This window comes from Panthera leo, chromosome A2 (genome assembly GCF_018350215.1).
Source record: "Panthera leo isolate Ple1 chromosome A2, P.leo_Ple1_pat1.1, whole genome shotgun sequence".
Lineage (NCBI taxonomy): Eukaryota > Metazoa > Chordata > Mammalia > Carnivora > Felidae > Panthera > Panthera leo.
This window is the reverse complement of record NC_056680.1, coordinates 2,088,792-2,114,941: the sequence shown is the minus strand read 5'-3', so window position 1 is coordinate 2,114,941 and position 26,150 is coordinate 2,088,792. Positions and strand designations below refer to the sequence as shown.

The window sequence follows — 26,150 nt, the reverse complement described above, 5'->3', positions numbered from 1 at the left end:
ATTAGCCAACCGGATCCAACAATACATTAAGAAAACTATTCACCATGACTGTTGCAGGGAGTATGGCCGGAGTCGCAAAAGAAGAGTCTGCAAGCAAAATGGTTAAGTGAAGGTCCTCATACTCGAGTCGGAATGAGGCCCGACTCCAGAATGAAGCCCCCTTTTACTAGGGAAACTGCTAAAGGCTACGTGCATAAAGTCAGCTCAGCAAGTGTATTAATCAACTTAATAGTTTTGTTTTTCAAGGTTGAATTTCTAGATAATTGTTCTTTATGAAGCCAGGAAGGGTCGGGAGTGAAGGAGGATCCGGCCCTGGACAATGCTAATGCCTCAAGGCATTCCTTAAGAGCAGCAGCCACGTTCAGCTGTGAAAACATGTCCTAAGGCCTTGCACCTGCTCCAGCCTTTCCCTTTTGAAGTCTTTTCCTTTGATGTTTTTCTCCTACATCTCCCACATCTTCCCCTTTTTCTTTCATTTGGCAAAGCTGAACTACAAAGACAGAGGCTTGTGAGGCATATTCTTGGCTTCGTCATTGGCCTCTTCTCCAGACTAGGTATATCCAAATAAGACAAAGATTAATATAAGAATACCAATCGCAGAAAAGCTTAAAGGTTTTGTATAATTCATTGGATTCAATTCTGAGATTCAATTAGTCATCTCAGCTAGAGAGGGAGCACCAGAAAGCCTCTCAAGTTTAGTTTTGAATGTATCATAAATGTCCTTTTGCAACTGGGCTATATCAGTGGAGGTATTACCTTAAGAAGGTGTCGATGCACAAGGTCCCATGATATCTTGGACTGATTATATACATGGAGAGTGACACAAAAGGTGGTTATGTTCCAATCACATTGAAGCTTTACCTGTTGTTGTAAACTAATCAGTTGATCTCCTAGAAAAAGAACGGGTTGTTGCAAGTCAGATAATTGGCTCTCTAGTTGGCTATCAATCAACCGTTGGCTGTTCCATAGTCTTTCTGAATTTTGATGCCAGTGTTGTACGAAGTGGGTAGTTTGTACAGTCTGGTGCAGCGCAAAACCAGCTGTAGCTGCAATAGCTATCATCCTAAGTACAGCGGTTACCAGTAAAGCTACAAATCGTCAGGTGCGATGTAATACACGTTTCAATATTTCATCTATGAGAAACATTTCAGGGGAGTGCTGCCAAGACCAATCCATAATTACAGGCATCCAAACCCGATCTCATGCCTTAAGGACATATAAGCTTTGTCTCTCCTGTTTAAAGGGATAGAATTAAGACAAGTATAAAAAGAGCAATCATGGCAAGTAAGAAGATTGTTTTCAGGGTCCCAATGGGGCATACCTAACATAAACAGAAGAGGAAGTCTGACACATGCTTGAATTTTATGAGTCTCATTTAATCTAAAAGAGAGGGAGAATTTACTTGAGACATTAAGCAGCCTTTCCAAGAGGACATGCCTAATGATCCAGTACCAATTTTCCAAAGCTCGGAATGAACTGGCCCATCAGGTAAACGTGGGCTGGGGGGGAGTCATCCCTCCTTCATGCCATACAGTGGGTTCAGATGTTATATCTGAAAGGATGTCGTCATGATATCGACACCATCAGAGCTCTTTTTTGGAGTATTTGGTCTGAGCAGAGCCTACAGGGGCCCAATCAATGACGACGTTTCCTTTGGAAGTATTAAGAAGAACTCTACCAACTTCTCCTCTACAGAGCTCCCAATTAATCCGTTCCTCAGGATTTATGGTTTTTCTTAACATCGAGGCAATTTAGGAGGGTAATTGTATGTAGTTTTTTGACTTCTCATGCAGACCCCTTGTAGTAAATACAGTATGGGGACATTAGTCCCATTGGGTATTTCTGCTATCCATGCCTATAAATGAAACACAGTGGTCACCTGTTCCAAAGCATATAGGTGGCCCCTCTGCACCTACAGAATATTCAGGGATTACTTTTCCTTCTTCTTCTGGTTTAAATGGACCTCTATTATCATAAGGTCCAGGCAACCAGACTGAATCATTTACGTAAGCCTGGAAAGAGGGATCATCCTATGCAATTAATCTATTAAGAGGTGGATTTGGAATATAAGCCCAATATGTGTGATTCTCTTTAGCACTCCCAGTTAAAGTAACAACCGACATCATGGCAATAAACAGAGTAGAAGTCTTAAGTGTTCCCATTTTTTGGAGGATCTGTTAGGCTTCTTGAGTCATCTTCACTTGTCCCCATGTTGGAGGTTTGGCTCTCATTGTATTTTTGGTTCTTATTTCTACCTTCCTTATAATCTTGGGTTCCAGGCTTAATTCTTCCATATCTTCCTCCAGTGGTCGAAAACTGTCGAATCTTTTTCTCTTCGTCCAAATGTTCATATCGTGGTTTTGATCACCAGGCTGGAAGCCAGGTATCTCTATCTGTGGATACAAGAGCAAATCCTTGACCCCACAATTTAACATATCCAGGCACCATTGTTTAGTATCATTTTTCCAAAATATCAGTTATGAAAGAGGTCTGGTATTAAGATTGTGTGAGGTTTTCCGGCTGCGGTGAACTCTTGTTCACCTCTTAAATCCGAAAAATTAAGTGTAAGTAATGTTTTCATTAACTGATTCTTTGGATTCAAGGCCATATCCCCGTTTTTGTTTTTGTAACATGGTTTTTAATGTATGGTCAGTGTGTTCAATAATGGCTTGACCCTGTGGATTATAAGGAATGCCCCATTTTTGGTAAAATACAAGGAAAGTGTGAGAAGTATAAGCCGGGCCATTGTCAGTTTTAAGATTCCGGGGGAGCCCCGTCGTGCAAGCGCTTCTGAAAGATGCTGTATAACGTGGGCTGGTTTTTTCCCTGTCAAAGGTGTAGCCCGTATAAAACCGGAATATGTATCTACTGATACATGTACATATGCAAGGCTGCCGAATTGCAGAACATGAGTAACACCCATTTGCCATAAGTCATTAGGTTATTGACCTCCGGGATTAACCCCCTGGGAGTATGGAGGAATGACAATAGGCCCACAAGTAGGGCAGTGTGTGATGATTTCTCTAGCTTGTTTAAGGGGAATAGAAAAGCGTTTACTTAGGCCTTTAGCATTAAAATGAGTAAGATTGTGAAAATCTTGTGCTGTAATAACAGGGGCTGTCAATAAGGAATCAGCTGTAGCATTTCCTTCTGCCAAGGGGCTGGGGAGGCCAGAAGGAGATCATATGTGAGTAATGTATATAGGATGGGATTGGTGCTGAAGATAGTATTGGACCTGAAGGAATAAGTCAGACAATTCTGAGCCATCTGAGTAAATATTAATGATTTCCAAATTTTCAATCACTTGCTTAGAATAGGCTGAATCCATTAAGATATTGATGGAGGAGGGAACGTCTTTAAGCAATAGAATATGGCAAAGTGTTCAGCCTTTTGTACTGAGGCATACAGGGATTTTACACATTTAGAAGTAGGATCATAATATGCAGAATAGCCAGACTTGTTGGCATCCATGAAATAATTAGGTCCATTTACAGATACTGATTGTACAACTCGAGGCATGATGAAGGAGGTGGTTTTGATAAATCCAATTAATTTGGATTTAGATAATGGTTGTCAATGGGACCTATATAATCTGCAACTCCAAGTTGCCATGAAATGCACTGTCGATATGTCATGGATATTTGTGCATGAGATAGAGGTACTATGATTGTCTCAGGGTCTTGGGCTGTTATTTCCTGAAGTCTCTCTCAACCCTTAAAAATTAACATTCCTATTTTGTCTAAATATGTAGATAATTTTTTAAGGGCTTTGTTGGCTAGAAATATCCATTCCATGATTCCATTAGCCTGCCAAAGCACTCCTGTAGGGGAATGGGGTGACGGTAAAATTAACAAAGAGACGGGTAGTGAGGGGTTAATTCGAGGAAGCTGACTGGAAGCAATTTTCTGCTCAATCCACTGTAATTCTTGGGATGCTTCCGGAATTTTCCAGGGCTATTTAAACTGGAATCCCCTTTAAGTAGATCAAAAAGATGAGTCAGTTGATAAGTAGGTATGCCCAGAGTAGGCCGTAGCCAGTTAATGTCTCCTGATAACTTCGGGAAGTCATTTAAAGTATGCAAAGTATCTCTACGAATTTGAACATTTTGAAGCATTATTGAATTTTGTACTAATTTTTGACCTAAATGGAATAAGGGATCTTCAAGCTGAATTTTATCTTCTTCAATAATAAGGCCATATTCTGAGAGGGTTGTCTGAGCTGCTAAAAAGAGTGCATATAAATCATGTCATTCGGGTAAAGCTAATAGGATGCCATCCATGTAATGGATGGTCTTAGCATGAGGAAACTGAGATTGTAAATATCGGAGAGGTTCTGCCACAAAGAGCTGACAAAGAGTGGGACTATTTAACATTCCTTGGGGTAAAACCTTCCATTGAAATCGGCTTATGGGCTCTTCATGATTAACCACAGGAACGGAGAATGCAAATCGCTCAGATTCTTTAGGGCTTAAGGGAATGGAGAAGAAACAATCCTTAAGATCAATAACTATAATTTTCCAATCTCAAGGGATAACAACAGGCGTCGGAAGGCCAGGCTGTAGAGCCCCATTTGCTGTATGATTTTATTTATGGCTCAGAGATCACTCAGCATTCTCCATTTCCCAGATTTTTTTTTTAAATAACAAAACCTGGAGAATTCCAGGGACTAGTTGAGGGTTCAATATGTCCCGCTTCTAATTGTTCGGAAACTAAAGATTTTAAAGCTGCCAGTTTTTTCTTGAGAAAGCGGCCACTGCTCTATCCATATGGGCTCATCAATAAGCCATTTTAAAGGCAGCGCATATTTTTGTTCTCTGGCAGTGGCCATTAGGGTAAATTTGGATATCCTAGCCCTACGGTTTTATGTTTGGGGAAAATATCAAGGGGTGTTTTAATGCCCGTTGATTTTTACCTAATCTCCTCAATGCATCATATCCCATGGCGCACATTATATTTTTACTTTGAGTAGATATAGACGGGATATTAATATATGCACCCCATTGTTGAAGTAAGTCTCTGCCCCACAGATTAATGGCAATGTTAGCCACATAGGGTTTAAGAGTTGATCCTTGGGTCCTTCACATCTCATAATTTGTTGGCTTCTTTTTATTCCCCCTAAAGAGCCAAGTCCTGTAAAACTTACGGGTACGTTGTCGACGGGCCAAGATGAAGGCCATAACTTTTCAGATATGATGGTTAGGTCAGCTCCAGTGTCCACTAATCCTATAAAAGATGTATTATTAATTTTAAGATGTATTTCAGGGTGAGGATCTTTCAAAAAAGTTTGCCAATATAGTTGTTTGCCAGTACTACCAAAATCTCCATTTAGAATAACAGGATTGCTTTGGCCCCCTATATAAGGAAGAATAAGTAAGTGAGCAATTTTATCCCCTGGTTGAATAGTATAAGGGTTATCGGTCGATATCATAACTTGAATTTCATTTTCATAATCACAGTCAATAACACCAGATATACATGAATACCTTTGAGTGTAAGACTACTCCGTGTAAAAATAAGGCCTACTGTGTCTTTTTCCAAAGGCCCATAAACCCCTGTTCTAACTTTAACAACACCTAAAGATGGCTATGAAACAACCGGGTGAATAGCAGGGAGATCGAAGACAGCACTCCCAGTTGTTGCATGACGGAGGTCTGTGACCCGTCGGTGTTGCGGTGTTGAGACCCACTGCTGACTGGATAAAGGCTCATTTTGTTTGTTGGGCCCTGAGCTAGGCCCCGTGAGAAGTTTCCCTGATTTTGATCAATATTAGAAGATTGAAGAGAATGCCCCATCTGTGTGATATTTGGAATAGCGCCGATTGGCCCGATGATGTCCTTTTCACAATAAGGACATAAAGCAGTTGGAGGTATCGATATGGGTAGATTGTTAGTACTGGTACTATTATCATAAATTTGTCCTTCATTTTTGACAGTCTTTCTTCCTATGGCTGATTTTCCCATAACCAGAGCATTCGGTATTAGATTTAAAAGGGCCCATCCCGGGGCGCCTGGGTGGCTCAGTCGGTTAAGCATCCGACTTCAACTCAGGTCACGATCTCGCGGTCCGTGAGTTCGAGCCTCGCGTCGGGCTCTGGGCTGGTGGCTCAGAGCCTGGAGCCTGCTTCCAATTCTGTGTCTCCCTCTCTCTCTGCCCCTCCCCCGTTCATGCTCTGTCTCTCTCTCAAAAATAAATATACGTTAAAAAAATTTTTTTTAAAAATAAATAAAAGGGCCCATCCCTTTTAAAGTAGGTTCATATTGTAAAGTGGGGTGCCCAAATCAGCACATGCTTTCACATAGTCAGCTGTGGACCCAGCAGCTGCTCTTACCGGATGGACGAAGAACTTGTTGGCATTCCAAATTAGCATTATTGTAGGCACAATGGGAAGCAACAAATCCCTTAGGCCCTCTTGAGGAATTGTTTTCCAAAACATCTCTTAATCTTGCTAAAAAGTCAACTTAAGGTTCAGTAAATGAGGGGGTAACCTCGCCTGGAGTAGCTATATGTGGCCAAGCCATCTTGCAACAATTTTGTACTTGTTGTGTCGCTTGATCACTCATACCACATTGACCTCTTAGTTGAGAATATTCTCCTTGTCCAAAAAGTTGTTCTTTGTCAATAGGAATATCATCATGAAGGTTTCTTTCCCCTTGAATCTTAGCCTGATCTTCCCACCGAGTCATAAATTATAAATATTCAGCACGGGATAAAACAGTTCTAGCCAACATTTCCCAATCTTTAGGGATCAAGCGTTCGGTCTCAGCAAATGCTGGAAGTAAGCCCTGCATAAGGGGAGTTAATGCTGTACTGGGCACAAGCCATTTGAAGATCTTTCAGGATTTTTACAGGGATCTGAGAATATTCAGCATTATAGCCTCCATTAAGATATTGTGCATTTGGCGGGAAAGCATTCAGAGTAACCGGAAATAGTTCTGATACCGGTTGTATCAATTCTAAATCTCCTTCCTCTTTAGCCTTTATCAACCCTCGAATCAGAGGTGTAATGATAGGGCCCTCCTGCTCCCTGGGAGGAACTAATATGCAGGGCTGGTTATTAGAAAAAGGATTGAAAGTAACTGGACAGGCAGTTTTTTGTTTAATATGAGTAGGAATTTTTGTATCCTCAGGTAAAGGAGGGGGGGTATACTTTATTATAAGGGGGGGGGCAGTAGCCTCCAAATTATCATTTGTGGGTGGTGGCGGAGGCCATCCTGGTAAAGTATTTTCCTCAGGTGCTACAGCCTTGATTCCTTCAGAAGGAGACTCATCCTCAAAACTATTGGATGTAAAATCCGACTCGTCTCCTTCTTCCGGATGAGTTTTCATTTAGGTGAACGTATATTTTGTTCTGTGTCAGATGTAAAGGCTGTAAAGCCATCTCAATTAAGGAGCATAAAGACCAGACTTTTAAGGAAATGGTATCTCCGTTTTGATGAGTGCATCTAAGCATTTTCGTAATCAATCTCCATTGTTTAAGGTTTAAAAGATTTTTTCCAGAAGGGGTAAATCAACAGCAGTGTTTTCTAACCAACTACCAGGGCTCATCAAAAGTTCCCCTTGTTACTTTCACTCCTGAACTTTGTAATAAAGTACAGAATGATTTAGAGTAAGCCTCTTAATCATGAGATTGGGAGTTTCCTGTAACTTCACTATCCCAAAGCTGAGATTTACCTGTCCTACCCCTCCACTTTGGTCCTTTGCGACTGTAAACCAAAAGTAGTCTCGGAAACCGTTTGCCGCACTGTATCCTGCCGACTACACCAGATGTTGCAGAGAGTATGGCCGGAGTCGCAAAAGAAGAGTCTGCAAGCAAAATTCAGTTAAGTGAAGGTCCTCATACTCGAGTCGGAATGAGGCCCCGACTCCAGAATGAAGCCCCCTTTTACTAGGGAAACTGCTAAAGGCTACGTGCATAAAGTCAGCTCAGCAAGTGTATTAATCAACTTAATGGTTTTGTTTTTCAAGGTTGAATTTCTAGATAATTGTTCTTTATGAAGCCAGGAAGGGTCGGGAGTGAAGGAGGATCGGCCCTGGACAATGCTAATGCCTCAAGGCATTCCTTAAGAGCAGCAGGCACGTTCAGCTGTGAAAACATGTCCTAAGGCCTTGCACCTGCTCCAGCCTTTCCCTTTTGAAGTCTTTTCCTTTGATGTTTTTCTCCTACATCTCCCACACGTGACCAGCTGGGATTTAGACCTGGGATGCAGGGCTGGTTCATCACATCAATAAAAGAAAGGACAAGAACCACACAATCCTCTCAGTAGATGCAGAGAAAGCATTTAACAAAATACAGCATGTTTTCTTGATAAAAACCCTCAAAAAGTAGGGATAGAAGGATCATACCTCGATATCATAAAAGCCATAGATGAAAAACCCAACGCTAATACCATCCTCAATGGGGAAAAACTGAGAGCTTTCCCCCTAAGGTCAGGAACACGACAGGAATGTCCACTCTTGCCACTGTTATTCAACATAGTATTGGAAGTCTTAGCCTCTGCAATCAGACAACACAAAGAAATAAAAGGCATCCAAATCGGCCAGGAGGAAGTCAAACGTTCACACTTCCCAGATGACATGACACTCTATATGGAAAACCCAAAAGATTCCACCAAAAAAACTGCTAGAACTGATCCATGAATTCAGCAACGTTGGAGGATATAAAATCAGTGCACAGAAATCTGTTGCATTCCTATACACCAAGAGAAATCAAGGAATCGATCCCATTTACAATTGCACCAAAACCCATAAAATACCTAGGAATAAATCCAACCAAAGAGGTAAAAAATCTATACACTGAAAAGTATAGAAAGCTTATGAAAGAAATTGAAGACACCAAAAAATGGAAAAATATTCAATGCAATCCCTATCAAAATAACACCAGCATTCTTCACAGAGCTAGAACAAACAATCCTAAAATTTGTATGGAACCAGAAAAGTTCTCAAATAGCCAAAGCAATCTTGAAAAAAAAAAAAATCAAAGCAGGAGGCATCACAATCCCGGACTTCAAGCTGTATTACAAAGCTGTAATCATCAAGACAGTATGGTATGGGCACAAGAACAGACAGGTAGATCAAGAATAGAGAAGACAAAGCAGGAAAGAATATCCAATGGAAGGTGTCTTCAGCAAGTGGTGCTGGGAAAACTGGGCAGCGACAGGCAGAAAAATGAATCTGGACCACTTTCTTACACCCTACACAAAAAGAATCTCAAAATGGATGAAAGACCTAAATGGAAGACAGGAAGCCATCAAAATCCTCGAGGAGAAAGCAGGGAAAACCCTCTTTGACCTTGGCTGCAGCACCTTCTTATTCAACATGTCTCTGGAGGCAAGGGAAACAAAAGCAAAAATGAACTACTGGGACCTCATCAAAATAAAAAGCTTCTGCACAGCGAAGGAAAACAGCAAAACTAAAAGGCAACTGACAGAATGGGAGAAGATATTTGCAAATGACATATCAGATAAAGGGTATCAAAAATCTATAAAGAACTTATCAAACTCAACACCCCAAAAAAAATCCAGGGAAGAAATGGGCAAAAGATATGAGTATACACTTTTCCAAAGAAGACATCCAGATGGCCAACCGACACATGAAAAAATGCTCAACATCACTCATCAACAGGGAAATATAAACCACAATGAGAACCTAACTCACACCTGTCAGAATGGCTAACATTAACAACTCAGGCAACACAGATGTTGGCAAGGATGCAGAGAAAGAGGATCTCTTTTGCACTGCTGGTGGGAAACAGCCACTCTGGAAAACAGTATGGGGGTTCCTCAAAAAATTAAAAATAGAACTACCCTATGAGCTAGCAGTTGCACTACTAGATATTTATCCAAGGGATACAGGTGTGCTGTTTTGAAGGGGCACATGCACCCCAATGTTTATAGCAGCATTATCAACAACAGCCAAAGTATGGAAAGAGCCCAAATGTCCATCGACAGATGAATGGATAAAAAAGATGTGGTATATATACAATGGAGTATTACTCGACAATAAAAAAAAAAAAAATGAAATCTTGCCATTTGCAACTATGTGAATGGAACTAGTGGGTATTATACTAACCATAATTAGTCAGAGAAAGACAAATGTCATAGGACTTCACTCATATGTGGAATTTAAGATACAAAGCAGGTGAACATAAGGGAAGGGAAGCAAAAATCATATAAAAACAGGGAGAGGGACAAAACATAAGAGACTCTTAAATATGGAGAACAGAGCATTAATGAAGGGGTTGAGGGTGGGGGGATGGGCTAAATGGGTAAAGGGCAGTAAGGAATCTACTCCTGAAATCACTGTTGCACTATATGCTAACTAACTTGGATGTAAATTTAAAAAAATAATCATATTGTTAGCATGAGCTCTGCCACAGCCCAAGGCCCCACCTATATGCACAGAGTTACCATTGTATTTCAAGGGCTTGCATGTTTCCTCCCAGGAGCTGGTCAAGGGCTAGTCCTAAAGAATGTGCTTTAGGACTCAGTTTAATGAGTTCTAAAGGATTATTGAAATAGGTTTGGATAATTGAACTCTGTTACCCTTTTACTGCATACTTTCCAACAGAAGTATTTATTTCATATGCATGGCATATCTGTCTGGGGCCTAATGATAGAAAGGAGTAAGACAAGAGTGGTCATAATAAATGTAGATTTAAGGTTGATTCCTTAGTGGCTCAAGAAAGCCTATTAGCAGTCAGGTCACGTATTGTGAGACCAGAAGTTCCGTTTTGAACCTTCTATGAATCGATTTAGTTCCCCAGTGCTTTCAGACTTACCCTTCTTCCTCCACACACTTGAATATGTCAGGACTCAGTGGTCTTTGAGGATGTGGCTGTGGACTTCACCTTGGAGGAGTGGTCTTTGCTGGATTCTGTGCAGAAGAACCTCTACAGAGATGTGATGCTGGTCTCAGTGGGTAAGGATGGCTTCAGGCCAACAAATATCTCTCATCTGTGCTTTTCTTAGGTTTGAAATGTGGAAAAGGAATACACTGGTAAATAAGACAGATGTGGTCACAGCCATCACAGACCTAGAATCTAATAATGTCTCCACGGTAGTGGAAATGTATTCATTAAACTGAGGGTTTATCAGTGTGGAGGTTCCTCAAAAAATTAAAAATAGACCTACCCTATGACCCAGCAATAGCACTGCTGGGAATTTACCCAAGGGATACAGGAGTACTGATGCATAGGGGCACTTGTACCCCAATGTTTATAGCAGCACTCTCAACAATAGCCAAATTATGGAAAGAGCCTAAATGTCCATCAACTGATGATAAAGAAATTGTGGTTTATATATACAATTGAGTACCACGTGGCAATGAGAAAGAATGAAATAGGGCCCTTTGTAGCAACATGGATGGAACTGGAGAGTGTGATGCTAAGTGAAATAAGCCATACAGAGAAAGACAGATACCATATGGTTTCACTCTTATGTGGATCCTGAGAAACTTAACAGAACCCATGGGGGAGGGGAAGGACAAAAAAAAAAAAAGAGGTTAGATTGGAAGAGAGCCAAAGCATAAGAGACTCTTAAAAACTGAGAACAAACTGAGGGTTGATGGGGGGTGGGAGGGAGGGGAGGGTGGGTGATGGGTATTGAGGAGGGTACCTTTTGGGGTGAGCACTGGGTGTTGTATGGAAACCAATTTGACAATAAACTTCATATATTGAAAAATAAATAAATACACATATTTAGAAAAAAAAGAGCAATGAGTTTGGAATAAAAACTTGAGTCTTTTCCAAAAAAAAAAAAAAAACAAAACTGAGGTTTTATTTTTGTCTTGGTTTAGAAGCCCTGAAGCTCTTTTGGTTTCAATAGTCTGGGTATTGGCTTCATGTGTTGTTTTGGTTCACAGAGAGGTTTCTTCTTGGAAACCTTGTGACGGTCATTACTAGTGTACTATGTTGACCCCTTTTGCCTACCATTGATGAAGTTTTGAAAGCACTAAAGTCATCAAAGTCTTTCTTTGCTCAGAAGTGCCTTCTTCCTCTAATATGTTCATTCACCTTTTTGTTTCTGATTACAAGACACTGTTTAAAGCCAGTGGGTTGGTTCCACAGGATGCACTTGAGAAAAAAATATCTAATGAACAGAAAATGGCGAAATTCACAAGAAATAATTCTTGTGCCTACGTTTTAGAAAAAATTGGGAAGACCATAGCATTGAAGATCAGCATGGAAACCATGCAAGACATCTGAGGTGAGTTGTGTTCACAAGATAAAAAAGTCGCAATCCCAGGACAGAATTTTAGTAGGTCATGAACTTTAAAAAAAAAAAAAAATCCAGCTCCAAATCTATTTATTTAGAATTTTAAGAAAGTTTTCAAAAACTTGACTGAGACATTGAATGTTTGAAGCATAATTCAGTTAGAAATGATTCTAGGAAGACCCCATACATAACAAATAGTAATGAACAGTGAACATGCTGAGGTCACTTCCAGGGCATTTAATGAACTCTAAGACAATCCACAGAGGGTAGAAAAACTTCCTGTATACTAAAATGAAGTTAGTCATCTAGTTATAATACTTACTAGTTGCTAATAACAAATCACTAATAAACATAACATTGATAATGTACTTCTTTTAACAGAAATCCTGTGACAGATTCTATGAAAGCAATGAAGGAAATCAACACAGAGACACGTGCAGCCACTGTCCCCATCTTAATTCCCGCAAGAATATTTCTACTGGAGTAAAACTCTATGAATGCACCAAGTGTGGAAATGGCTTCATACATCTTTCTTCCCTTAAGAGGCATGTCAGATCTCACTGTGGGCAAAAAACATATCCATGTCAGGAATGCAAGCAGGCCTTCATTTGTCCCACATGCCTGAGAACTCACACTGGAGAGAAACCCTATGGGTGTAAATTATGTGGTAAAACCTTTCCTTATTTCTGCTCCCTCACTCAACATATCAGGATTCACACCACAGAGGAAAATAATGAATGCAAGCAATGTAGGAAAACCTTCCATGAATTCTCCAGTCTCACTAGACACATGAGAACTCACACTGGGGAGAAGCCATATAAGTGCAAGGAATGTGGGAAACCTTCATTTATCCCTCAATCTTTCAAAGACACATGATAACACACACTGAAGCCGTATGAATGCAAATTACTTGGAAGAGACTTTTACCATTCTTACTCCCTCACTCAACATAGGAAGGTACACACTTCAGGGGAAAACCTATGAATGCAAGTGGTGCAGGCAAGCCTTCAGTCAGTTCTCCAGTTTTACTGGGCATGTGCAAATGCACACAGGAGAAAAGCCATATAAACGTAAGGAATGTGGAAAAGTCTTTATTTATCCTTCAGTCTTTCCAAGACACATGATAACACACACTGGAGAGAAGCCCTATGAATGTGAGTCATGTGGGAAAACTTTCTGGCATCCCTACTCCCTCTCTCAACATATAAAGAGTCACACAGGGGAGAAAACCTATAAATGCAAGCATTGCGGTACAGCCGTCCCAGAGATCACCAGTCTTACCAGACACACGAGAACTCATACTGGGGAGAAGCCATATAAGTGTAAGGAATGTGGGAAAGCCTTCAGTTATCCTTCAACCTTCCGAAGACACGTGATAACACACACTGGGAAGAAGCCCTGTGAGTGTAAACAATGTGAAAAACCCTTCAGTTATCCCCAGTCTTTTCAAAGACACTAAAAGACTCACACTAGAGAGAAGCCCTATGAGTGTAAGGAGTGTGGGAAAGCATTCAGCCCTAAACCTTCCATATACATGTGAGAGTGCAAATTGGGGAGAAGCTGTTTAACTGTGGGCACTGTGAGAAATTGTTCAGTTCCCCAAGTCCTTCCAGGGGCATGTGAGAACCCACACTGGAGAGAAACCTTACGAGTGCAAACAGTGCAAGAAAGCCTTCAGTTGTCCCTCAACCTTTTGAGAACATGTGAGAATTCACACTGAAGAGCAACTGTATAAATGTAAAAATTGTGGGCGAGTCTTCACTTCTTCCAGATCCTTCCAAGGCCACGTGCGGACCTACACCAGAGAGAAGCCTTATGAATGTACACAATGTGGGAAAGCCTTCAGCTGGTCCTCGTCCTTACAGAAACACTTGAGGATGCACACGGGAGAGACACCCCACATGTAAACAGTGTGGGAAAGCCTTCAAGTGGCCCTCATCCTTTCGAAACTATGTGAGGATGCACACTGGGTAGTAGCTCCAGAAAGGCATGGAATATTTGAAAAATTTGTTAAGTCATACTTTTTAGAGGGGAGTTCCATAATTGTAAGTAATGTTGGAAAACCTTGCACTGATTTATATATAATACTCCAGAAAATTCATGCCAGGAAAGAAATATAGAAGATATAAATATGGTATTGTGTTTGTCATTACCTCATTTAAAAAATGGACCCCTGGGGTGCCTGGGTGGCTCAGTCGGTTAAGCGTCTGACTTCAACTCAGGTCACGATCTCGCGGTCTGGGAGTTTGAGCCCTGCGTCGGGCTCTGGGCTGATGGCTCGGAGCCTGGAGCCTGCTTCCGATTCTGTGTTTCCCTCTCTCTCTGCCCCTCCCATATTCATGCTCTGTCTCTCTCTCAAAAATAATAAACATTAAAAAAAATAATAATAATAATTAAAAACGGACCCCTACGAGTGCCTGGGTGGTTCAGTCGATTGAGAGTCTAACTCTTAACTTCCGCTCAGGTCATGGTCTCACAGTTCGTAGGTTCAAGCTTTGTGTTGGGCTCTGTGCATGGAGCCTGCTTGGGATTCTCTGTTTCCCTCTCCTGCTCTCTCTCTCTCTCAAAATAAATAAACTTAAAAAAATGGACCCCTAAATAGTGAATTTCCAGTTCTTTCACAAAAAAATGTTCATGTGAGAAATAACTCTCCAAGTCTTTCAGCTAAAGTGCATATGTTTGAATAGGGTTCCCCCGATTTTCCCATTTATTTTTCTTTCTTTGTAATTTATTTGAACCATAGTAATTTCAAGTGCGCTTTTAATGTTACAGAAAGGTGCTTTTTTTAAAAAAATGTTACAGAAAACTTAACTCTTCTGTATTGTAGGTAAGTGCCTGACAGTACATCCACTTCAAAGCTCCATCTGGAATAAACCTTGCTGGTTGTATAATACAATTGCCAATAGAACCAATAGATAGGGAACCACCCTCCACCCTTGACCCCAACGTATGTAGAACACCCGGTGTGCATGCTCTCTGTACTCACAACCTTGCTATGTGGCCCAGGTGTGCTATGCACTCTCCAGGACTTGTATTAAACCTAGTTCTTGTAAGTTCCATGATGGCCATTGGTGAGGTGCATCTTACAGTCATATGAAGAACCACAAGGAACAGTCCAGTCACAACACTAGCTCTGGATGGGACATGTCTGTGGGGGCTCACCGCAAGTAGTATGGCTCAGGGGAGTGCCCCCAGGCATTCCTAGCCAATAGCATGGCTACTGGCAGGCTGAGATGAACAAAACCGTAGTTTTTCTGTATCGTTAGAACAACAGAACTTTAGCAATTTTCTTACTGTTCTAGTATGGCACATAGTGGATATCACTTCTGTATTTTTCTTACTAAAATAGTCTTGTTTGATGCAAAATTTGGTAAGTATGCAAAACTCTACAAAGAGCAATCTTTATCTCCTGCAATTTTCTCTTTTCCTTACTTCTCCGCGTGACCTGGACAGTAAGTTTTGAATTAAGAATAGAGACCTGTGACATAATGAAATGTATAGATGGAGTTGGAGATGGTTATACCGGATTTCATTACAGAAATGTGGGTAAGTCTGGGAATATTTCCCTAAATGTCTTCCCCACAGACTTCTCGGTTCAAATTCATTAACTGTCAAATATGCATGAGACATACAAAAAGCAGACTGGACACTGACTTCTAGACTATTGTAGTGATTCCTGCCCCTTTTAATCAAGAGTACCCTCAAAACAGACAGCGAGCACTTGACTTTCATTCTCAGGCTGTCAGCATTTCCATGTGATCCCCCAGCATGGATACTAAGAAATGTTCTTTTTTACTTTTCACTCTGGGGATATATTAAAAAATCCCATTGCAATTATGGACTGTGAAATCAACTAATTACCAACTTAGGCAACACTTATTCTGTCAGGGTTACTAGGTTTGTACAAATTCAAGGACTTTTCTTTCTGGTATGATTTGATTTTATTTTTTTTTAAGTTTTTATTTATTTTGAGAGCAAGTGTGTGCATGCAAGTCGGGGAGAGACAGAGAGAGAGAGAGAGGGAGGGAGACTCACAAGCAGGCCCTGTGCTGTCAGTGTGGAGCCTGATGCAGGGCTCAAACCCACAAATCTTGAGATCATGACCCAAGTCGAAACCAAGAATCAGATGCTTAACCGACTGAGCCACCCAGTCGCACCTTGATGCTATTTTCTGAGCAGCCCTCATATACCCAGCATTTTAGTCTCAAAATGTATACAGTTAGGTTTAAAGCTAACCAGGACATCCTAGGCCCTGGATATAGAGGCATGACACAAACAAGTGTTAACACTCCTGGTCTTGTATTTTTGTGAGAAAAGAGAGATTGTCAACATGGCAAAGGTGTGGTTTATAAGGAAATAGGGACCTTTCAGGAAAGCAAACTGTGGCAAGTCAGCTAACAGGAAATGCATGGGGTGTGATGTATATTTTCTCTATGGACAGTAACAGTTGCAGTGAGGAGCTCGTCATTAATTCATACAAACACACTGAATAAATTGTGAATGAAGTGTTTCAGGAACTGTTGGAAGTACTTGTAAATATTGGGAAGAAATACTTACAGCTGTGAATTTGTGGAGTCTACATGAATGACGTCGCATGAAGATAAAGGTGGGGGCATGCTTCAAGCTTAAAATCTCGACGGCTAAAAGTTTTAGGCCACCTGATGTGCACTCAGACTTTGGAAATGGGTATTACGGATCAGGGTCTTTCCAGTGTGGGTGCTCTTGCCTTGGCGTACCACTCCCCTAGCCTCTCCTGCATTCTAGCCCATGATCTTGCTTGGCAGCCCTAATGCCAACACTATAAATGCTGAATTTACTGCTCGGGGTCTGAGTAAATTTGTAATGATTAAAAAAAGGAGGGGGAGGCCGCAGGCTTTCTGTTTTGTGCTCTTGCTTCTGGATCGACACGTGGATGGTAAAAACAGACATAAATGTTTGCAGCGATCGTCTGATACACAGACCGACTGTACTGCTAACTTGTGATTCCTACCAAAAGCTGTTCGTTTGGGGAGGGCACAACACAGGGACAGTGGCCTCTCTGTCCACCCCTGACATCAGGCTCTGATGTCACAACTCTCATCACAACTCTCATCTGCTTTCTGGAAGCCTGACCCACCTCCCTTGCCCTTCCTCCTGGTATGCACACTGTACTAAGGTGGTGGTCTCCAGAAACATACTCCTCTCTTCTGGGCCGCTTGCTGGATAAATCATCAGGACAAAATGAGTGGGAGGTTGTGCAAATTCATTTTTGAAAACTTAGTGTCTCGTCCTGAACAACTTTTAAATGGGATGTGTCTGAGTAAGTTGTAGCAAAATGTTTTCCATGGAAAGGTTGTTATTCCTCTTCTGCACGCCTCTTCCACAGGAAAGGTCTGGATGAGAGGAGGGGCTGGTTTTAAAATGTCATGTTATAATGGCTAAGTGGGACACAAGTCTGGTGTCTAGTGAGGTGATGGGGAAGGCAGAGGCCAATGTCAACCTTGTTTCTCAGAATCCTTCCTGAAGGAAACCTCACGCCACCTTTCTAAAGTGCTGTGAGTGTCTGAGCGCAGACGGCTGGGCTGACCCATGTGAGTCTGGCTCTGTTATTCCCATATGGAGCACATGGAGACACTGTCCAGGCGAATGAAGCAGGGGGTCAGGGCAGGCAAGCCATCTGGGAGTGAGGCAGTCCTTCTAAAGTCAAGGACTGAACTAAATTATCTGGACAGGACAGAGAACTCTAGGGCAGAAGGGGCCACATTAGAAGCCACACAGGGACCTCTGAGCCTGAACTGCCTGATGCACCAATGTGTGCTCAGGACACCGTGACAGCTGTGCCCTCTCTGCCTCCTTTGGGACTGTACTTCCTGTGTGTGTCACATGTGCTGACACTGCCTGAGCTGTGGGAGACATTCGGGTCAACTTCCAGTTACTGGGCAGAGTTGTGTTGTGTCTGAATTGATAGGCCAGCCAAAAAGGTGGACACAGAGGTTTAAGGAGGAATCCAGCTGGCTTTCTAAGAAAAGCCTTTCTTTTTTCCAAAGTCCACTATCCTTAAACATCATAACAGAGATCAGCACTGGCAGATGGTCTCATCCTGCCATATGGTTCCCACTGATAACTATTTTGCTGTAAACCAAGGGCCAAAGGCCTGGACTGTAGACAAGAGTTAACACAGCAGGCCCGACTTCTGTCCTTTGAAACGTTGGCTACGTCTATACTGTTTGTATAAGCAATGTAGTTCAAGCAGAACTTCTGCCCTCCTTCTGGGAGTCTGGAATGTTGGCATGTGACAGGCAGGCAGTACTTGTGTGAGCAGTTCCCCGATACAAACCTTGGCACTGTTTCTGTACTGAGCCTCCCTGGCTGGCAACAATTTACATGAGTTGTCACAAAAAATTCATGAAGTGCACCCTGTGTGCCTCCAGTGGGAGAACACAAAAGCTTGGGCCTTGGTTCCCAAACTTGGGCCCATGGACCTATTCCTCTCACTAATCTGCCCCTGTATCCTTTCCCTATGAGAGATCTTGGCAGTGACCGTGACTAGATGCTGAGTCCTGTCAATCCTTTGGGAATGCTGTGGCCATGAAACAAAAGCCCAGCCCAGTCTTTCCTATGGGGAATCGTAATCCTTGGGCCTCAGCAGCATGTCTCTCTCTCTCTCCAGGGCCTGTCCCGAGGTCTTCCCGAGCTCCAGTGTTCCCATAAGGAACCGAAGTGTCCTCCTGCTGAGAAGCATCATTAGTGATGCACAACTGCACCCACTAGGGAGCAGGTCTCTATGGCATGAGGTGCGGAGGCTGGAACAGTGGCAGAATCCACGTCACAAGGACACACACTCCTCAGCCACAGCAATCCCCACGGCCACACAATTCAGCTCAACACATGCACAGTCACATCCAACAGTGTCACGACTGCCAAGGATATCACAAAGGTGCATGCAGCCATGTGTCCTTCAATCACCCGCTATTCTGTTATGTACCCCAACCTATTTGTAAAACACCAAGAAACAGAGGAGAGCATAAAGACAACGACAGCTATTCTCCACGTAGAACTTGCATACTCTTTGAAGCAGCTGGTTAATTTATCTTTTCTCATTATTTTAGTTAGATTTTACTTCCAGGTATTTCAAATTGCTATCATTTTATTCAAACACAGAGAAGCGGATGGGTGGGTGCAGTAACTGTAACTGCACGAGGACTTCCTTTGCCCTCATCAACCCCAACAGCATATGGTTTCTCTTCAGCAACGGCACCTTTTCTCTGACAGCAATGTTAATTACCATACTTTAAAATAGCTCAAATTGGGGCACCAGGGTGGCTTAGTCGGTTAAGCGTCTGACTTTGGCTTACGTTACAATCTCATGGTTTGTGAGTTCAAGCCCCACGTCAGGCTCTGTGCAGACAGGGGAGCCTGGAGCCCGCTTCCGGTTCTGTGTCTCCCTCTCTCTCTCTCTCTGTCCCCCCTGTTCACACTCTGTCTTTCAAAAATAAACATTAAAAAATAGCTCAAATGGGTCAAAGAAGGCATCACAAGAGAAATTTACAAGTACTTGAGTGAGGGGCACCTGTGTGGCTCAGTGGGCTGAGCATCGGACTTCAGCTCAGGTCATGATCTCGCAGTTCTTGAGTTCAAGTCCTGCATCAGGCTCTGTGCTGACAGCTTAGAACCTGAAGCCTGCTTTGGATTCTGTCTCCCTCTCTATGCCCCTCCCCTACTCACGCTCTGGCTCTCCCTCTCTCTCAAAAATAAACATTAAAAAAAAGTTCTTGAGAGAAATGAAAAGGATAAACTTACCAAAACATACAGAGAGCAGTAAAAGCATTGCTAAGGGAGAATGTATGTACATATGCTTACATTAAGACACAAGGACGACCTCAAATCAACAACCCGACTTCACAACCTCAGAAATCGAGAAAGAGGGACGAAATCCAAACCTAGCGGAAGAAAGGAAATAATAAACATTAGAGCAGAGATAAATGAAGAAGAAAATAGAGAAAATCAATGAAACCAAAACTTGGTTGAGAAGATCAACAAAATTGGCAAACCTTTAGCTAGGTAGACTGAGAAAGAGAAGACTCAAATTACTAAGATCAGAAGTGACAGGACATTGCTACTGAATCTACAGAAATAAAAAGGACTGGGGCGCCTGGGTGGCTCAGTCGGTTGAGCGTCCGACTTTGGCTCAGGTCATGATCTCGCGGTTTGTGGGTTCGAGCAGCGTGTCAGGCTCTGTGCTGACAGCTCAAAGCCTGGAGGCTGCTTCGGATTCTGTGTCTCCCTCTTTCTCTGCCCCTCCCCTGCTCATGCTCCCTGTGTCAAAAATAAAAAATAAAACACTTTTAAAAAAGCAATAAAAAGGACTACAAGAGAATACTATGAAGAAACGTACAGCAAAAACTTGGACAACCTAGATGGAATGGGGGAATTCCTAGAAATACAAAATGTACCGAGAATCAATCATGAGGAAACAAATTCCAAATAGAAATCTAATGAGGTTGAATCACTAGTCAAAACTCTCCCAAAGAAAAGTCCTGAACCTGAAGGCTTCACTGGTGTATTGTACCAAACATGTGAAGAATACTAATCCTTATCAAAATTTTCCAAAAAATTGAAGAGGAAGGAAGGAACACTTCTCAAGTTATTCTATGAGACCAGCATCACCCCCCAGGAAACAAAACTACAAACCAATATCCTTTATGAATTTGTATGCAAAACTCCCCAACAAAATGCTAGCAGATAGAACTCAGCAGCATACTGAAAGGATTGTACACTGTGATGAAGTGAGACTTATCACTGGAATGTAAGAATGGTTGGGTGTACAAAAATTGATCCATGCAATATGCCACATTACTGAGAAAAATGAATGAAGAGAAAAAATCCAAAGGATTATCTTAAACTGATGCAGAAACAGCACGCAACAAAATTCAACACCCTTTTATGTTAACATTCCATCGACTAGGAGTAGAAAGGTACCACCTCCATTTAATAAAATCCGCATGAGAAAAACCCCCAGAGAACATCACACTCAGTGGTGAGAGACTGAAAACTTATGCCCTCAGATCAGGAATAAGAATGAATTTCACCACTCCTGTTTAATGGAGTACTGGAAGTCATACCCAGAGCAATTAGGCAAGGAAAAGAAATAAGCATCCAACTTGGAAAGGAATAAAAATGATCTCTGTACAGCTTAGGTGTAGAATACTCTAAAAATCACACACACACACACAAACCATTAGAAATAATAAATGAACTTAGAAAAATATCAGGATAAAAACACAAAATTTTCTTTTCTAAATCAAATAAAAAATCTAAAAAGGAATTACAAAAACAATTCCATTTAAAACATCATCAAAAAGTATTAAGTGTTTAGGAATTAACCAACGAGGCAAAAGACTCATATAAGATAAAACTACAAACCATTGCTGAAAGAAATTAAAGATATGAATAATGGAAACATCATATATTCATGATTCAAAGACAATTTTTTAAGTATTTTTGTATTTTTAAACTTGTTTTATTTTATTTTTTTAAATTTACATCCAAATTAGTTAGCATATAGTGCAACAATGATTTCAGGGGTAGATTCCTTAATGCCCCTTACCCATTTAGCCCATGCTCTCTCCCACAACCCCTCCAGTAACCCTCTGTTTGTTCTCCATATTTAAGAGTCTCTTCTGTTTTGTCCCCCTCCCTGTTTTTATATTATTTTTGTTTCCCTTCCCTTATGTTCATCTATTTTGTCTCTTAAAGTCCTCATATGAGTGAAGTCATGTGATTTTTGTCTTTCTCTGACTAATTTCACTTAGCATAATACCCTCCAGTTCCATCCACATAGTTGCAAATGGCAAGATTTCATTCTTTTGATTGCCAAGGAATACTCCATGGTATATATATACCACATCTTCTTTATCCATTCAACCATCAATGGACATTTGGGCTCTTTCCATACTTAGGCTATTGATAGTGCTTCTATAAACATGGGGGATGCATGTGTCCCTTCAAAACAGCACATCTGTGTCCCTTAGATAAATGCTTAGTAGTACAATTGCTGGGTCATAGGGTAGTTCTATTTTTAGTTTTTTGAGGAACCTCCATGCTGTTTTCCAGAGTGGCTGCACCAGGTTGCATTCCCAGAAAGACAATATTTTTTAAGGGCACCTAGATGGCTCAATTGGCTAAGCATCCCACTCTTGATTTCGGCTCAGGTCGTGATCTCATGGTTTGTGAGATGGAGTCCTGTGTCAGGCTCTGTGCTTGGAATTTCTCTCTCCCTCTCTCTCTCTCTGTCCCTCCCTATTCACACATCTGTGTGATCTCTCAAAATTAAACTTAAAAAAAAAAAAGACAGTTTTTTTTTAAGTTTATATATTTTGAGAGAGACAGAGATAGCGTAACTTGGAGGGGCAGAGAGAGGGAGACAGAATCCCAAGCAGGCTCCATGCCACCAGCACAGAGCCCAACATGGGACTCAAACTCACAAAACTGTGAGATCATGGCCTGAGCCAAAACCAAGAGTCAGATGCTGAATTAATTGAGCCATCCAGGCGCCCCCCCCCCCCAAAAAAAGAGACAGTATTTTTAAAATGTCAGTACTACTCAAAGCAATCTACAGATTCAATGCAACTCCTATCAAAATCCCAATGGCTTTTTCTTTGCAGAAATAGAAACACCCATGCTAATATTCATAAAGAATCTCCAGCAACCTCAAATAGTCAAAACAGTTTTCAAAAGGTGTGGGGAATAAGCTTAGGAATCCCCTGGGCTTACACCAATGGGTTAACAAGGCATAAAGAAATACAAAGCCATAGGATACTCACAACCTGGGTTTGGGTAAACAAGAGTAGGGAGGTGCAAAGGCACCTCAGAATAAAGAGGGGGTGCAAAGGCACCTAGACTAGAGACGGGGTGCAGATCCCCCCACTCAGAATAGAGAGGGGTGCAAAGACCCCCAATACAAAGGTGTATGAGGTAAGCAAGATTAGGTATTCAGGGCAAAAGTGCCCCCCAATTTAGTAGTATAGCAGGAAGCTGCTTTCATAGGAAGGAAGGACCAAATTAGGTAAGCAGGTAAATTGGGCTATAGACCTGCACTTCAGGTGAAGCAGCCCAGAGCAGAGATGATTAACAAAAGAAAGGTGACTTGTTAACCCTGAGGTTATTTGTCCTGCCTGTCTCATCCCCTAGGCTAGCTAAGATAAACAGGTGGTGCCTCAGGTCCGCAGTAAACAACCTCCTGCCCACCTGCCCAGCACCAATTTTTTTTTTGTATTAACCCAAACCCCTAACCCCGAATATGCTCAAGACCCCCTTTCACTCACGTCCACAAGTTAATGTTCACAGATTCATTGTCTCTTTGTGCATGTCCGTAGCCATGTTTATAAGCCTTCTGATCCTAATAAAAACTGGGCAAGGACCCTTATTCAGGGCTCTTGTCTTTTCCTGGATATTAGCCATCTCTCGGTTTTCATCCTGTATCCCACTCTTTTGCTGGCCAAAAGAGAACTTTAGACTTAGAGTCTATGACTAAAAGGAACAAAATTTGTAAGTCTCCCTCTTCGTGGCTTACAAGTTAACTACAAAGCTACTATAATCAAAACAGTGTGGGAAGGGCATAAAGATAGACATATAGACCAAGCAGATAGAATAGAAAACCCAGAAGTAAATCCTTGCATACATGGTCAACTGATTTTGACAAGTGTGCCAAAACCATTCAATGAGGAAAGGACAGTGATTTCAATAAATGGTGCCAAGGAACTGGACATCCACATGCAAAAGAACAGAGTGGAACCCTTACCTAACACCATACCCAAACATTAACTCAAGATGGATCAAGAACCTACATGTAAGCCCTAAAACAACAAACTCTTAGAAGGAAATATAGGAAAAAAGCTTCACGTCATTGGATGTGGCAGTGACTTCTTAGCTGTAACATCAAAGTCACAAGTAACAAAAGAAAAAATAGACAAACTTGCCTCCATCACCCTCTTCCTCTCTTCCTGCTGAAAGTCCCTATTCTTCTGAGTCTTGACCCAATCCTTCCTCTCCTGCACCTGTTAAAACCTTCCCCTTTAAAACTAAATCTGATGATCCAAACAAACCCCAATTTTTTCCCTGGATGAAAAAGCTGAACTGTGAGCCAGGGTGAATGAGTTTCCCAAAGTGACTGAAGACCCCCATAGATTTGATGAAGAATTTAACATACTTACTCAAACTTCCCAAACTGATTACTCAGATTGATATCAATTAGTCCCTATATGTGTTGGTGAGGGGTCAGACCACACACAGGATGAAGCCAGTCTGCCAGGAAATTCTTGAAAGGGATTTAGAGAAACAGACCCCTCACTTCTGGCAAGATGCTAGAACACACAATGAAAGTCTCCACCGGGCAAATGTGGTAGCTTTTCCTAAGCCTGCTGACTGGAACAGGGTTTAGGATTGCAAACAGCACCTGATGAATGAACCTGTTGATGACAATTACACTCAACTCCAAGTTGTCCTCAAAGAAAGTTCTGCTCTTCCTTTAAGATGGGGAATCCGCCCAAGTAGCCCTTAACTAACTCCATGTTTGCTAATCGTCTGAACCAGGAACATACTCTTCTGGTTAACAGGACCAGGATGGAAAGGGAAGACATATCCACTCCAGACTGAGTTAATTTGGCAATGCTGACAGATCACCTTTTGGCTCCCCATTGCAGTGTATGGGAAACTAAGGCATAGTTTTTATGGTTTACTGCAGGTTTTACCTAAAGGATGATAATGTTGAATGGGTTGTGTGTGCTATTGCAACTTATTTTTGAAATCACTGAGGGGGCACCCTTACTTGTGGCTACTTCAGCCTAATAAGTGAGTTATATTCCCTTATCTGAGCTTGTACCTTAACTAAGGGTAAAACCACAGACTATACCAATTGTCAGTATGCCTTTGGGGTTGTTCATACTTTTGGAATATTGTACAAATTGTGTGGCTTCCTTACCTCCAATGGGGATAAAATTAAAATGACTCCTATGTCCAAAATGTGTTAGATGCTATACTTTTGCTAGCTGCTTGGGCCCTACTAAGGTTCCTGGGCACTCCAGGCTAAACCCCATAGTGGCCCAAAGGAAATCATCTCACTGATATTTCCATGAAAAGCACTACTCTCCAGGAAACCAAAAGCCAAATATCTGTCTTGGTCCAAAGGGATGTTCTCCCATATGATAATTTGGAAAAATTAACAAAGGATACCCAATAATTGGCCTCAGAGAGGGAAAAACAATACTGAAAATCTAATAATTATTGATTCAGTAAAAAGAGAGAACATTGGTTTGGACCAAATAACACTCTGGCCCTACTGGAGATTCCACAATTCCCACTACTCAGCACTGTATATGCGTTAAACCCTGGCCTAATGACAGTGGTAATGTTCATGAACTAATATTGGCAAGGAAACATTAATAAAACCACAGAAAGTGCCTACCTCCCTGGTCCCACCTGTCCAAGTACAACCCAGGGAAACACGTTTGCATAAATGGACTTCACACAGCTCCCTCTCTCCTGGACATGAATACAGTTTAGTCATGGTTTACCTGTTTTCTCACTGGACTGAAACTTTCACTTGCAGACAAGCCAGTGCTTGTCCTGTGGCTGCAGTGCTGTGAGAAAACATTATCCTTACCTGGGGAACACCTCTCAAACTTCATAGTGATTGGTGAACCCATTTTGCCAGTCAGGTGCTTCCGTGAAACAGTTCTGTTAAGCTGGTTTTACAAAACATTCCCTGCACATACCATCCACAATCCTCAGGCTTAGTTGAACACACTAGTGGCACTATCGATGCTCAATTGACAAACTGGAGAGACATCCCCCCACCCCCTACACCATGTCCGAAAGCACTGTGGTTAGTCCTTCTAAATCTCATATCCACCCTCCAGAACTCCTAGACTCCCACCCTGAGATATCACAGCACGTCCATTGC

The 26,150-nt window shown here is 41.7% G+C and overlaps 1 long non-coding RNA gene and 1 pseudogene across 1 annotated transcript; one reads left to right on the top strand and one right to left on the bottom strand.

The window, feature by feature from the left end:
- Positions 1 to 1,507: 1,507 nt before the first annotated feature.
- Positions 1,508 to 10,865, bottom strand: LOC122213739. Its single transcript, XR_006199624.1, has 3 exons — positions 10,777 to 10,865; positions 5,143 to 5,222; positions 1,508 to 2,393 (listed from the first exon to the last, which is right to left on the bottom strand). It is a non-coding gene; the product is annotated as an uncharacterized LOC122213739 (long non-coding RNA).
- Positions 10,805 to 14,337, top strand: LOC122213738 (annotated as a pseudogene).
- Positions 14,338 to 26,150: the final 11,813 nt, after the last annotated feature.